The following is a 13,522-nucleotide window of genomic DNA, read 5'->3' on the forward strand; positions in this document are numbered from 1 at the left end:
GATCTGTTCACTAAGGCGTTACCAACCTCAATATTTGAAAAGTTGATATATAAGATTGGAATGCGTCGTCTTCGAGACATTAAGTGATTTTTCATCAGGGGGAGTAACTACACGCTGCATTCTTTTCCTTAACAAAGGTTTTGTCCCACTGGATTTTCCTGGTAAGGTTTTTAATGAGGCAGCAAGCAATACATATTATAAATAACTATGTAAATCCCAATATTTTTTTTTGTAAGTTTTTAATGAGGCACATTATCTTACATGGACATCCAAGGGGGAGTGTTATGAATAGTTTGTGCATTGGATACTACATTGGATGCCCATGTTGTGAATAACTTAAAGATTAAATTTCCTATTTTATGTCCATCATCTTTACTTTTTATGACTATAAAAGGCCATGTAATTGCAATGGAAAAATACACCAAAGTGAAAGAAGAAAACACTTCTCCCTTCTTTCTACCTCTTCTTATTTACATTTTACTGCATTACTTTTATTTTATAATACGATACAATTTTTTCCTTTTTGAAAATTCACTTCTAGAATTATAATTTTGATAGATTTTATTTTATGATAATCGTGGTATCGGGGTCAGCTTGCATTCATCTCGCTTAATTTGTATTAACTAACTTTGTCCACCAAAATTTAAACAAAAAATAAATCACTTAGCATTTTTTTTAATCTCTGCTAAGATTTAAACATAAAATTTCATGATTTTCAAGGTATTTCATTGATCATTAGCCACACAGTTATGTCATCTTGATAAATTTGAATACTTGTTTTCTCCTTTAACCTCTATTCTTTCCCATATTAGCTTGAATATATTAATTTAACCGTTTCAATACTCTAGTACTTCATACAAATAAGAATTTTACAAGTATGTATTCCTAAAAACTAGGGGTGTACACAGGAAACCGAAAAACCACATCAACCCAATAATTCGAGTTAAACCGAGAAAAAAAAATCCGACTATGATTTGGTTTGATTTGGTTTAGTGTTAGAAAAAAAATCCGACCATAATTGGTTTGATTTGGTTTGGTTTTAACTAAAAAAAGCCAAACCGAAACCAAACCAACCCGACATTACATGTATACAAGTTTTAAAATATTTTATACATAAAAATAAGTATTGTAATGTAATTTATAAATATTTTTTTAACCTTTTTCATAATTCTCTCTTTTAATGTATTATTTCAAACTTTAATTTAGAACTTTTGAATGGTCAAATATGATTTATAGCTCATACAACTTAGTGACTCAAATAAATTCCAAAGCAAAATCAAATCAATAAAAATGTTAACAAAAAAAATTTAATTCAATACTAGGAATGACAATAGTATTGGATATTTTTTTTTTAGTTTTTCATTACTTTAGATAGTGAAAATACATAACTTACTTTTAATATTATTTAGTACTTACTACTTATTAGTCGTACTTATTTTAACATGATTTAGTAATTTTACATTATATTTATTTTTATTGTGGCTTATTAATTAGCAATATTTATTTTATGTGATTTGTTGACTATTTTAGTATAATCATGACTCATTTCACATTATTTTTATTATTTTATTGGGTACCATCTTATATAGTTTTATCCTACTAGGACCTAAGAAATATTAGCGCACAAAATATAAATTTTATGCTATAAAGATTTTGTCGAAAAAACCCCCGAAAACCCCGAAAAAATCGAGATTGAAAAACTCGACTTTTGTTGGTTTGGTTGGTTTATAGATTTAACAATCCGAGACAATTGATTTGGTTTGATTATTGAAAAACTCGAACCAACCCGATCCATATACCCTGCTAAAACTCTATATCCATTGACCAATATGCCCTTGATTCCACGTCCCCCAAAAGTTTTGCCCTATTTATGCTGACGCTTCAACCAGAAAATAGCTTTGAGCATAGCCTTAGAAATGAAGAAGAATGAGGCAACAGAGAGATTGGGATTTTCTATGAAAAGGGTGGTTGCCCCTCTCTGTTATACCTGTGATTTCTCCATTAAAAATCAACAGCCCTTTCAATTAAACCAAAAAAACAAACAAAAAAAATCATCCAAACACACCCCTAATATATATTCCTTTTCCTCCTCTGCTTTGTGCTGCTGCTACTGAATACTGATGTTGTAACGGGGCTGTGATGATTGCTTTTTCCATTTCTGGCTATGTTCAATTCATGGCATTGAGAAAATATCCGACCCGTATCTTGGCGGGGCAACCCGGTATGGCTCTTGTATAGCTAACTGGTGTTTGCAGCCATGGCGGCGTCGCCTTCTCTTTTGCTTTGACAAAAAATACAGCAAATCTGAGCCCTCACGAACAGGTCCGTGTAATAGCCTGTTTGGCTAAAATCAGCTTATTAGATTGAAGAAACTAACCCTTATTTTTTGAGACCTCACAAGTCTGCAATTATGAAAAGGGTAAAGGTTAGCCCAGAAGAATTTAAAGAAATGAGGCAAAAATAGAGAGTTTGGGATTTTCTTTGTTAGGGTGGTTGCCCCTCTCTGTTTCACCATTGATTTTCCTCCATTATTAAAAAAAAAAGAGAAAAAAAGTACCAACAGCCCTTTTTATGTCTTTATGACAAAAGCAGAAGCAACAGAAATGATTTAAGTTATATATGCTAGCATTTCTGTTCGAGCCTTGACTTAACTGGTAAAGTTAGATGCCATGTGATCAAGAGTTTACGGTTCGAGATCTTGCAGAAATAGTGTAAGGCTACGTAGGATAGACCCTTGTGGTCCGGCCCTTTCCGGACCCGCGCATAGCGCTAGCTTACTGCACCGGGTGCCCTTTAGTAGTTGTTGTTGTATACTAACATTTCTGTTTTTCCTATGTGTGCTATTTTACCGTGTTGATGGAAGGTACATAAAGAGGCAGTGATGATGATGTTTCTATATCCCGGCTAACCGATTTGGGCATTGAGATGAGCCGACCCGTATCTTGGTGTGGCAACCCGGTATGGCCTGTGATTGAGAGTTTTGAATCTTCTCTCACACATGCAACCGGTGTTTCGCAGCCATGGCGTTGTTGGTTTCTCTTTTGCCTTATCATAACACACATCTGAACCCCATTTGCTTGAAAGTACAAAAAATAGAATCTTTTCCATGATTCGATGTTGGGATATGTCGAACCTGTGGCCTTCTGCCACAACTATTAGATTGCAAACCCAGGAACTCAAAATGGGTTGTAGAAATAAAGTTCAAATCCTGAATCTGCTCTATTTTCATCTTTTAAGATTCGGAAAAATAGAACATGCTCTACCCCTTCCTTCGATTGCTTTCATTTTTGGCCTGATCAGGCTTCATCTTCTTATTGGGATAGCCATTTAGCTTGGTTTCTTGGGACTAGCCTTGAATACTAGCCATTTTATCATCGCATCAAGAGGGCTCCAACCCTCTATAATCGAGTGATGGTGGAATGACCAATCCAGTTGGATATGCATTTATCTGTCTGTACACTAACACCCTGTTTGGATGGTTGTTCTCATTGTATTGTATTGTTACCTTGAAAAGCTACACAAAAAAATTATGGAGAAGAAATTAAAATGAGGTGATAAAAAAGACCTCAATGGTCCCTTAAGTTCAAGGGAAGGTCTATAACGGGGCTGTGGTGATTGATTTTTTCCCGAGCTTCATGGAATCAGGAGTTGATAGGCCGTATCTTGGCGCGGCAGCCCGATAATGGGATTTGTAGCAATGGCGGTGCATGAGATGGAGTACAGATCTGAGCCTCAAAATCTTTGTTATTATCATCTCTACTTTGCCAGAAGGAAGAATGAGGCAAACAGGGGTAAGAGGGAGTTCTAGGAGGGTGGTTGCCCCCTCTGTTTTGTCCTATGATTTCTTCTTTAATAAAACCAACAGCCCTCTTTCCTCAAAGAAAACCAAGAAAGCATACATCTGGCGCCTTTGCGATAGGCATTACTGGATTCTTAGTATGAGCTTAGTCCAAAACTTCCACACTTACATGAAATGAATGAAAGAGTCAACATTCTGAAAGAGGCAGTTATTGTACTTGTTTATTTGTGCTATAAATCATTAGGGCATAGAGACAATTTGACCCTTTTCTTGGCTTGGCATGGGCTGTGATTTGAGGCTACTCTTTCACATGCAATCGATTGTTTGCAGCCATGGTGTAGCTGGCTTCTCTTTGTCTTACCAAAACACACATCTGAGCCCCATTTGCTTTTCAGAAAATAAACAGAGTCTTTTCCATGATCCAATGTTGGGGTATGTCAAACCGACAATTTTCTGCTACAAGTTGCAAAGCATCTTGCAGTCCTAATGTATCACCATCTTGTTTCAGTATCAGTTGAGCATAGCCTAGAAATATAGAAGAATGAGGCATCAGAGAGACTGGGATTTTCTGTAAAGGGTGGTTGCCCCTCTCCACTATGCCCATGATTTTTCCATTTATAACCAAAAACAACAGCCCTTTCAAATAAACAAGAAAAAAGAAAAAAATGAAATCCTTAATCTAAACACACACTATTATGTTGCTCTTCCTCTTCCTCTTCCTCTTCTTTTTGTGCTGCTGCTACTGATGTTGTAAAGGCGCTATGAAGATTGCTTTACTTTCTGGGCTATGTTCAGTCATGGCATTGAGAAGATACCTGACCCGTATCTTGGCAATGCGACCCAGTATGTCTGTCGTATAGCAAGCTGGTCTGCAGCCATGGCGACATCGCCTTCTCTATTACTTTGATCAAAACAGTAAATCTGAGCCCTCAATGGCCAAACAGAGAGAGTCATAGAATGAGACATCAGTGAGAAATATGATTTATTTATTTATTCATTCGTTCAGTTTTGCTGGTAAGCTCATGATTTCTTGCTGGAAGCAATTAACAGTGCTTAGTTCTTTCTGTAAATCTAGCTTCGAGAGATGCATGTTGTTGTTGATCTGCTGTTGTTGTTGCTGTTTCTGTTGCTGCTACCATTCTTTTGTTCTCGCTGCTATGTGGCTGCATTAACACCCAAACAACGAGGATCATACTAAAGATAAAGGTAAAAGTGAACATTTTGAGGCAGTGATGATATGACTCTTGCCAATGGCGTTATTGATTTGCATTGAGATGTCCTTAAACTCGTATCTTGGCAGGGCAATCTGGAGGAGATTGCAGCCATGGCAGTTTTGAGAAACTCAATGCCTGATCATAGTGAGACATGAGCCTCATATGAAAATAGCAAAGATCTCATTAGTTTAAGTCTGAGGCTGTTGTGAAAGCAGAGGGCTGTGGGGAGTTTCAATTAGTGGTTTTGCCCCTTTCTGTCATTCTCTGATGCTGATGATCACTCGAGTGAAAATATTTTCCGATTCCAAAACCAGCCTTTTGGTAAAAATACATATAACCTCTCTATTTTCCTTTCTTGTCACTCCTGTTTCATTTTATGTGATGCAACGATGCAATGAAGATTTTGTTCTTCTGTGAAAGATGAATCAAGACATATATTTCTATTGGGCTGGGAAAAAACTGTAACTTGGCATGGCAGCTCAGATGAGTCTGTGAGATATTGGAAAATGTTCCATTTCTTTGGTGCTTCTTCCGTGTCTCTTAAGGCTAACTGATGCTTGCAGCCATGGTGGTTTTACCAAAGCATTTTTGGTTTTTGTCCGAGGAAAGGCGAATCTGAGCATTTTTACTTTTGAGTGTTTTCGCTCTTCTCCTTGGTTTTACCCCATTAATCTGAGCTGACCCCGGAAGCTTTCACTAATGACTCACTCCTAATTCCTAAAGAAAGAAAGCGAAATATGTACAAGAATTTTTGGTTTTCGCTCTTCTCCTTGGTTTTGCCTCATTAATCTGAGGTTACCCGAAAGCTTTCACTAATGACTCACTCCTAATTCCTAATGAAAGAAAGATAGTATATACAAGAAATGATTTATATTTACAGCTGTCAGGGTAGTAGAAAGAACTGTTATGGAGATGTAACAAAACAAAAGCTCAGGAGAACGAGAATGAGGCTTCAGAGAGTTTAGGATTTTCTGTTGAAAGGGTGGTTGCCTCTCTTTGTATTAGCCCATGATTTCTCCATTACTGTAACAATCCCAACAACCCTGTAAAAATTTCATGGAATGGCCAGTTTTCACCTTGCTATTTAAGGTATATCCAGTTTTTTCAAAGTATTTAACTTGTAGCCAGTGTTGGTTAGTATGATTGACTGCTTGAAAGAGGCGATGATGATTTTTTGTCAATATTCTATTCCCTTCTGAGCTTATCAATTGGGCATTTGAGATGATTTTGACGCGTATCTTGGCAGGGCTTGCCCCCAGATTTCTGGTGGTTTTTTGCAGCCATGGCGCCGTCGGATCTCCTTTTGCTTGACTTATAACACAGATCTGAGCCTCAAAACCATAATCAGATCTACCCGGTTGGACCAAAGCAGGGGTGATTTGCACAAATAGGAATCTGAGGTCACTATTTATATTTTGTTGCGCAAGTTTTTTGCAAATCTCATTAGTTTAGTTTAAGTCTGAGGCTGCGGTGAAAGCAGAGAGCTGTGGGGGTTTTCAATGGGTGGTTTTGCCCCTCTGTCATTCTGCGCTGCCAATGATCGCTCCAATGAAAAACTTTTACAACTACGAAACCACCTTTTTGGTGAAAATACATATGACCTTGCTAGTTTCCTTTTCTTGTTACTCTCTCGGTTTTATTTTATGTGCGATGAGGCTATGAAGATTTTGTTTTTCTGTGGAATATGAATTAGATATCTTTCTATTACAACAACAACAATATACCCAGTGAAATCCCACAAGTGGAGACTGGGAAGGGTAGTGTGTGTGCAGACCTTAACCCTACTCTTGTGAAGATAGAGATGTTGTTTCCGATAGAGTTGTAAAAATTAGAATTTGAGATTATCCGGACCGTATCTTGGCGGAGCATGCCCCCAGATTTCTGTTGGTTTATGCAGCCATGGCGTCTTTGGATCTCTTTTTGCATCTGTCGAGTTGAAGTGTCTCAATGACAATTCATGACAAGTTTGAGGGGCTATCTATGTATTCTGCCTATCTGAAATAACAATAAGTATACAATACAAGATGTTATTAGTCTATTTGGTTTAGAGACAAAGAATGAGGGTTGCAGAGAGTAGAGGGAAGCTCAAAGGCAGTTGCTCCTCTCTACAATACCTGTGATTTCATTTTTGCCAAAAAAGGCCCTAATGCGGTAAACTGTATCCAAACGACCCCTCTACTCTATCTCCAAATCCTCACTCCCAAAAAGCGAATCAATAATAATAATATTAATTGTAGCAAAAATATGAGTCTGTGATGATATTTTTTCTTCTGTCTCTGAACAAATCGATTAGGGAAGAGAACAATTGGACCCGTATCTTGGCGGGGCGACCGGGACGGTGACGACTTGCAACCGGTATTTGCAGCCATGGTGGTGTCTCCAATCTCTTGCCCTAGCTTTAATATTACAGATCTGAGCCTCAATTGGAAGGTTATTTTCTTAAGTGCAAACTTACAGGCTCTTTTCCGTTGAATGTTGAAATTCTCAGGTGAAAAATCCATGAGAATTTCCCCTAAATATGCAAAAAGATTAGCCCAGAAAGAAATGAGGCAAAACAGAGAGTATTGGGATTTTCATTTGAAGGGTGGTTGCCCCTCTCTGTTCCGCCGTTGATTTTCCTCCATTTAAAAAGACAACAGCCCTTGTTTATGACAAAAGAAGAAGCAGACAATGTTTGGACATAAGAATTTTAAAATTCCTGAAAAAAGTAACTTTTTTCCAGTGAAATCTGTGTTTACTTTTGTGTGTGTGTGTGTGTTTATGTTGCTGATGGAAGTTACATAAGAGGCAGTGATGATGATGTTTCTTGTATCTGGGCTAACTTATTTGGGTATAGAGATGAATGGACCCGTATCTTGGCGTGCCAACCCGGTGTGGCCTGTGATTGAGATTTCTGTCTCACTTGCAACTGGTGTTTTGCAGCCATGGCATAGCTGGCTTCTCTTTGCCTTGTCATAACATATCCGAGCCTCATTTGCAAGAAAAGAAAAAAAGATAATCTTTTCTATGATTTGGATTAACAGGAAAATAGGAACGGGAGTCTTGGAGTAACATATCTGTGCCCCATTTGCAAGAAAAGAAAAAAAAGATAATCTTTTCTTTGATTTGGATTAACAGGAAATAGGAAGGAGAGTCTTGGAGTAACTTGTAAGTTCTCCTCGTGTGACCTATCGGTCACGAGTTCGAGCTGAAAGCTTTCATAGCTATTGATGCTTGCATTAGGGTATCTGTCTACATCATACTCCTTGAGTGTGGCGACTCCCTGGACCCTCGTGAACGTGGGTTGTCTTGTGCACCAGGCTGCCCTTGGATTAACAGGAAAATAACAAAAAAACTCATTTGTTAGTTCGAGGCTGCGGTCAAGGCAGAGAGCTGTAGGAAGTTTCATTGGGTGGTTTTGCCCCTCGGTAATTGTCCGCCGCCGATGATCGCTCAAATGCCTGTTTTTAAAACCACCCTTTTGGTGAAAATACTTATTACTCCCTCCCTTCCAATTTATGTGATGCAATGAGGCTATGAAGGAATAGGAGCCTTGGCGTGGCCGGTAAAGTTGCTGGCATGTGACCAGGAGATCACGGGTTCAAACCGTTTAAAAAATGCAGGGTAAGACTGCGTACAATAGACCCTTGTGGTCTGGTCCATCACCGGACCGGCGGACCCCGCGCATAGTGGGAGCTTAGTGCACCGATCTACCCTGAATGAGGCTATGAAGATTTTATTCTTCTGTGGAAGATGAATCGGACTTACAAATCTATTGAGCTGGGAAAAATTTGTAATCTTGGCATGGCAGCTCAGATGGGTCTTTGAGATATTGCAGAAGAATCCATTTTTGTGTGTTTTTTTCCCTTTCTCATAAGACTAACTGATGCTTGCAGCCATGACGGTCTTTGTTCCAAGCTTTTTGGGTTTGTGTCTGGGAAAAGGAGAAGAATGAGGCAACAGAGAGATTGGGATTTTCTGTAAAAGGATGGTTGCTTCTCTCTGTTATTCCCTACGATTTCTCCATTGTAAATCAACAGTCCTTTGAATTAAACCCAAAAGAAAAAAAATTCATCATCCAATCAGACCCTTATTATATTGCTCTTCCTCTTCCTCTTTCTCCTCTCTGTGTTGCTGCTACTGAATACTGATGTATATATAGGGGCTGTGATTTTTGCTTTTCGTTTCTGGGCTATGTTCAATTCATGGCATTGAGAAAATATCCGACCCGTATCTTGGCAGGGCGACCCAGTACGGCTTTTGTCTAGCAAACTGGTGTCTGCAGCTATGGCAGTGTCGCCTTCTCATTTGCTTTGACCAAAAATACAGCAAACCTGAGCCCTCAGGAAAAGGCCCATGTAATAGCCTGTTTGGCCTTGCTTCCAAAATCAGCTTTAAGAAACTAACCCTTAATTTTTGAGACCTCACAAGTATGCAATTATGAGAAGGGAAAAGGTTAGCCCAGAAGAATTAAAGAAATGAGGCAAAAACAGAGAGTTTGGGGTTTTCTTTGAAAGGGTGGTTGCCCCTCTCTGTTTCGCCATTGATTTTTCCTCCATTATTTTTTTTTTTTAAAAAAAGAACCAACAGCCCTTGTTTATGTCTTTATGACAAAAGCAGAAGCAGCAGAAATGATTTAATTATATATACTGACATCTCTGTTTGGAAACAGCCTCTTTGCCCTACAAGGTAGAGTAAGGCTGTGTACTCGCTGTCCTCCCCAGACCCACTCGTGAGATTATACTGGTTTATTGTTGTTGTTGTTGTTGTTGCATACTGACATCTCTGTCTTTTCTCTGTGTTCTTTTACGGTATTGATGGAAGGTCATAAAGTGGCAGTGATAATGTCTCGGCTAACCGATTTGGGCATTGAGATGAGCCAACCCGTATCTTGGCGTGGCAACCCGGGATGGCCTGCCTGGAGAGTTTTGAATCTTCTCACACATGCAACTGTTGTTTTGCAGCAATGGGATTGTTGGTTTCTCTTTTGCCTTATCATAACACACATCTGAGTCGCATTTGCTTGAAAGTACCAAAACAGAATCTTTTCCATGATTCATTGTTTGGATATATCGAACCTGCGAGCTTCTGCCACAACTAAAAATTAGAATTTGAGATTATCCGGACCGTATCTTGGCAGGGCATGCCCCCAGATTTCTGGTGGTTTATGCAGCCATGTTGTCATCGGATCTCTTTTTGCATCTGTCTAGTTGAAGTGTCTCAATGACAATTCATGACAAGTTTAAGGGGCTATCTATGTATTCTGCCTATCTGAAATAATAATACAATACAATGGTAACAACCATCCAAACAAGCTGTTATTAGTCTATTTGGTTTAGAGACAAGTTATGCCAGTCGTGGTGAGTATGATCGACGGCTTGAAAGTGGCGATGATGATTTTGTGATTATTTCATTCCATTCTGAGCTTATTAATCAGGCATTTGAGATTATCTGACCCGTACTTTGGCAGGGCATTCTTCAGGTTTCCCTTGGTGGTATTTGCAGCCATGGCGGCGTCGGACTCTTTTTGCCTGAGTTATAACACAGATCTGATCTTCAAAAAGGAAACACGAAAATGGTGGTAATCTCATTAGTTGAAGTCTGAGGCTGTGGTGAAAGCAGAGAGCTGTGGGGAGTTTCTATGGGTGGTTTTGCCCGTCTTTTTCTGCTGCAGATCTCTCAAATGAAAAATTTCCAATTGCAAAACCACCCTTTTGGTGAAATTTCAGTTGACCTCCCTCTTTTCCTTTTCTAGTAACTCCCTCCGCTTCATTTTATGTGCAATGAGGCTATGAAGATCTTGTTCTTCTTTGGAAGATGAATCCGATATATCTTTCTAATGAGCTGAAAAAATCTGTATCACGGCGTGGCAGCTCAGATGGGTCTTTGAGATATTTGAAACAATTCCATCTTTTTGGCTTTTCTTCTATCTCTCTCAAGAGTAACTGATGCTTGCAGCTAGATGTGAACTCTAAGGTCTATATTTGAGTTACTATATTTTTCTAAAGATGAACTATTTGATACCTTATTCTATTTTGTCCTTTTTTAACTCTTTGTAATGAATTTCTATGTTGCTTCATCGATATGAGTGCGAAAAATGTTTTCTTTTGACGAGAATTCTAGGAATGCAAATGATAACGTCTATTTTTGAATTTCTTTGTTGATAAATATGTTCCTTTTTGATACTTAGTCCTAGTTTTCCCTGTTTTTTAACTTTGTAATGAATGCGAATGTGAATGCTCTGAGATGGGTGTGTCTTAATGTTTTTCTCTTTGTCTAGAATCATAGGCATCATTGCTAAAGATATACTTTCCGATACTTTAACCTTATTTTCTCTGTTTTTGAACTCTCCATAAAGAATCACAATGTTGCCTCTTTGATATGGTTAATTTGTTTCCTTCTGTCTAGAAATTTGGGCCTGTCAATACTGACGTCTATGTTTGAGTTAACTTTGTTGCTGAGATTTTTTATTGGATTTAACCTTGTTGAATTCCATAATTTCGTCATCATTGCCTGTACTTTGAACTGTAATATACTGAACTTTGAAAATAATGTAATACTACTGAATCAATTTATGCAGGAACTCTGCAGTTGCTGCTCTCAGAATACAAGTCAAAAGCTAAATTTTGCATCTGTTAGTAACTTTTGTAAGCCACTATTTTATTTTTTTTGAGATCGTATACCACTTGTTTCCTTTTATGGGTTATGACATTAAGCAAACTTGAATTTTGTACAAGAATATGGAGAAAGATTGAAAGGGGTGTCGCATTCCCGACTTGCATTTCTATTAAAAGACAATGTTTTTCATTTTTCACTGTTGGCCTATGACGAGTTCGAGTTGTTACTGGAGGAGGGGTAAAGATGTAAGCTATCATGAGGCTCTAACATACACATACAAATATAATCTATCTGTCAACTATTCAACTAAAATAGCAATATAATGGGGAAATGTGATTTATTGTTTGTGTACATGGGTTCATTGCAGAAGTTCACATGCACTTTGTGATTGACCAAGAGGGAAGTCGTAAACATTGCTCTTTTCCTTCAATTAATTTTGTTTATTCTGTGCATAAGAATATCCTAAATGATGAGTAATTCAAGTAAGCTATGGATTAACATCCAAATGAAGCTTTTTGTCATAGTGACTGATGGATTAGATTCTTTTTTAGCTTTTTGTTAACACGACTACTTGTCTAAAAAAAATTGTTTTCCTAGGTGTATTTTCTGCTTTATTTAATCAGGTTCTTGATGCTGCTTCGTGTTATCCTCGGGTTTCTTTTTTCTTGATGAATTGTCTCATAGTTTGTTATGTTGTAGATAACAAGAGATATAATGCTGTCTCATAGTTTGTTATGTTGTAGATAACAAGAGATATAATGCTTATCAAAAGAAAAGAAAACAAGAGATCTTACATGAACATCGAAGGGCGTGGCCTAGTTATAAATAAAGTGGGTATAAACCTTAGAGACTAGGGTAAACCCCAGCTGAAACAGAAAAAATGACGCCAAATGATTTCTTCTTATATTTTTAAGCCTTGGTGGATTAGAGTTTCCCAGGTACTATTGGTGAGAAATACCTGTCTTTTCTAAGCTATTTGTTGCTGATAGTTTATGCTCAGTCTAACATGCTTCTTCTGTAATTAGGTTGTTTTCCCCTTTTTTAACCGTCTATGTGATTGGGTTCAAGCTTTCCCCAGCCCCTTCTCATCAATGGACTCCTGATATATACGAAGGAGTACGGTTCGTTCGAGAAATTCCTACCTCTATCTTTGAGATGTTTGGATTTTTCAAAACTCCATGGACATGCAGAAGAGCTTTTACAAATAATATCTCGTGGATTTATTGGTGTTGCACTTTTTTTCTTGGCGGGAACCCAATTTTTTGCTTGTTTTCAAGATTGCTAAGAGAGTTGCAATTTTCTTCACACTTTTCCATACCTTATGGCAGTCTGGTACATAAGACATCCCATGTTCACGCAAGGTCTGGGTAAGGGTTGCACCCCAAGAAGTGGCTATAGATATTGCTCATATTTATATTATTTTCTTGAAGGGGCAAGAAATTTCTCGGTTGTTTTTATAAATATGCTTTGGTCTAGTGTAAGAGCACGATCTACCATGTGAGGTTAGGCACACTTCATAATTCTGCCTCAATGATAGTAATATTTTTAAATATTTGAATCGAAGTGTGAAACTGGGGCAATTGGTTTTGTGGTCCATTACAAACTTGCATTTAGTTTTATGATCCCATTTTTTTTATTTTTTTTTTATTTTATATATGGGAGATTTTCTTTTACACATGGGAGATCTATCTTTTATAAGTAGGAGATGTAAAAAAGAACAACAACAACGACTCAGTATAATCCCACAAGTGGGGTCTGGGGAGGGTAATATGTACGCAGACCTTACCCCTACCCCGAAGGATAGAGAGGCTGTTTCCAGGAGACCCTCGGGAGATGTAAAAAAAGACATTTTTTTTAAATTCAACATTGTAAAAGCATTTTCTAATTTATTGTTCTGCTTTCCCGAGTTCTA

At 37.9% G+C, this 13,522-nt stretch overlaps 1 long non-coding RNA gene across 4 annotated transcripts; it reads left to right on the forward strand.

Annotated features, from left to right (window-relative positions):
* Positions 1–1,883: 1,883 nt before the first annotated feature.
* On the forward strand, positions 1,884–13,206 carry LOC104233964 (uncharacterized). Of its 4 annotated transcripts, none has more exons than XR_712801.2 (3): positions 1,889–10,968; positions 11,573–11,639; positions 12,636–13,206. It is a non-coding gene; the product is annotated as an uncharacterized lncRNA (long non-coding RNA). The 4 variants fall into 4 exon arrangements; XR_712804.2 differs by lacking the exon at positions 12,636–13,206 and having other exon boundaries at positions 1,889–10,352; positions 10,463–10,968; positions 11,573–11,799; XR_712803.2 differs by lacking the exon at positions 12,636–13,206 and having other exon boundaries at positions 1,889–5,005; positions 5,100–10,968; positions 11,573–11,799.
* Positions 13,207–13,522: the final 316 nt, after the last annotated feature.

The sequence above is a fragment of the Nicotiana sylvestris genome, chromosome 11 (assembly GCF_000393655.2).
Source record: "Nicotiana sylvestris chromosome 11, ASM39365v2, whole genome shotgun sequence".
Classification (NCBI taxonomy): Eukaryota; Viridiplantae; Streptophyta; class Magnoliopsida; order Solanales; family Solanaceae; genus Nicotiana; species Nicotiana sylvestris.